Raw genomic sequence first — 2,685 nt, forward strand, 5'->3', positions numbered from 1 at the left:
CATTGTTCAAGGCTCTTGAACCTAACCTAGATTTCTAGGCAAACAAATGCTTAATGATCATCAAACACTGGTCCCTTTTCCCTCTTTACATCCATGAGAACATGCTTTCCAAAACTTTCTGCTAGTAGACAGGCATGCTGTAAATTTGCATTGAAAATGTGCAGAAAGTATGTTGTTACTCCAAGGTGAGTCAATTAAAATGTTCTGATTTAGCCCAATAGGTCCTCGACTGTCACGAGTAGGACAGGACTAAATACATCTCTACATTATGGACAATGTTTTAGTCTCTGCAGGGCCCTTCAGGACCTCTAGGATCTGCTTTTATTAGAAGGCAGGGATGATCAGAGTAATATACTAAATCCAGGGATTTATTAACAGTACTTGGTTTATCTAAGTTAATAAAATCATTACGGCACAACATTTATGCTGTGATAAAAAATGTTAGGAAAATAGAACAGGAGACACGAGAAGCAAATAGGCAAAATGCTAATTTTAAAATAAGTGGATGGCTTATGACAGGCTTAAAGTAGTAACCAGAGCATTGTATACAAAATGCAAGTACTTGTTTGTAGGGCACATGTGTGGATAGAGCAGAATGTTTTTAGAGTTGAATGTCTTAAAGTCTTCTGACTGTTTGCTACCTCCACCTGCTTCTCTGTCAGACCTCCTCCCCCAATAACGAGATAGATTACAGACTAGGATTCCTCCGCTTTGGATGCATGCTTCTGATATTTATATTTCTAGTGTGACTAAGGGTCCAAAGCCCATTTTACACCTGGCATTGATGCACTCCATCCTTATCATATCTTATATTCCTCTCCGTGGATAAAATCTGATCCGCTGATGGAATTCCCCTGTGGGAAACTCTACTATGCATTTACTAGTTGTGACTGCTCCATCTTCTACAACCAAATTCTCTAATCAATGTGGTTTACTAACGAAAACCGTTCCTTCCTCACATAAGGCTGAGACTGAGGAAATGTAAGGCCAAAGAGCCTGTGTGGTACATGTCTGATGAGGGACACTTTCCTGAGTTATAACCGCTGTCCCAAACGATGGAAGAGAGGACTATTTCAGTCTTGGGTTTCCTCTACAAAGATTTTCTTTCTAATCATGAAGACTCTGATCTTGTAGTCTAATCTTGAAGCTAAGGTTTATGTTTAAACACTACCATTTAAAAATCTAGCATTTCAATATTTGAGATTGGGGGGGGGGTCAAAAACATTTGATATCATAGTGCTCTGATTAGAGCCAGCTAGCCAGCATTGCATAGTGAACTTTTAAACGACTCTCACATCCAGAGATAATTTTCCTTCCTAATCTACAGTGCTATCATGAATTTTTAGTACAATCCCTCAAATAGTCCGTCTATTTTCACACAGTCTCCATTCAGTCCTTTCCACTTACTGTAATTGGGCTGTGATTTGTTTGAACGAGTTGTCTAAAAAAAGGCAATAACTTGAAAATTTTTGGATGGACTTCCATTCTTCAGTGAATAGCAAAGCATTGTCCCCTACAAGGCACTCTTTTCTCTTCTCAGGGTCAACTCAGCCCGCTCTCTCCATTGTTCTCAATAATCTCTCACATCTTAAATTTCTCTCACTTATCAGTACAAGCACCCAGTTCCTCATCCTCTCTTTGTGGCTATGGCTCTGTCAATATTTTTAAACCACACATCTATTGTCCTTTAAGTGTTTAATTATCTTTTAGATATCAGAATAACCTCCATAGCAAGTTTTGTTTTTGCAATTATAATTTTCTTTCATATTAGAAGACCAAACTAATTGCACATATTATCATCTAATTGATCCCATCTCTTCTACTGAACTAAGCTTCAGGATGGAAAAGGACCACACCTGGGTCTTCTCTCCTTTTGATTTCTGAAGAGCCCTTATGCCAATAATGCTCAATTAATTTGTCTTTCCGAAATGAATAGACGCACCTGGTGGGTAAATGAGTGGCTGTTCCTTTATTTGTAGAAAAACACATCAATGAATGTTTAGAATACAAAAGGGAAAATTACCAATTAAGAAATAAAATGGTTCGTGATGGAGGAATAAACATGTGCTAACAGATAATATAAATCTGCTAGTCTGGTGCTGAAATGTGCTTGTGTGATTTTTCTAGTCATAGATTAAACTGTCCTTAGATCGAAGTGAGAGTGAATACTTTCCAGCTTGGGAATGAAGCATTCTGTGGGTGTAGCTGAACTCTGAGAAAATGATAACCATGGTATGGTCCAGCATTAAATCCATCTACTTTGAAGAATTACAAGAAAGTCTTTTGTTTTTGCTTGTGACAATGCCAGAAAGCCAGAACAGCATTATTCCGGAAGTGTGCAGTCAGATGGAATATATGACCCAAGAATAAAGTATTCTTCAGAGGCAACAGATCATCGCAACTCAGGAAATGAAATAGAACAGATTTTTAATTCAGTGATTTATTTTTCTGGATTTGCCACAACATTTCTGCAGATAAGAGCATGATAGAAGAGGTGCCCTCTACTCATTCTTGCTGGGTTTCATAGCTTGAAATGAGGTAAGACGCTTGAGATTTGACAGAATGGGGAACATCTGGGTTCCATTTGCCTTTGGAAGGAAGGAGGTGATTCTTGTCCGTCTTTCTTCACTTTGGCTAGTAAATGATCAGAATAAAATCGATTATTTAATAATCTGAATCATTATG

Source organism: Rattus rattus, chromosome 12 (assembly GCF_011064425.1).
Source record: "Rattus rattus isolate New Zealand chromosome 12, Rrattus_CSIRO_v1, whole genome shotgun sequence".
Lineage (NCBI taxonomy): Eukaryota > Metazoa > Chordata > Mammalia > Rodentia > Muridae > Rattus > Rattus rattus.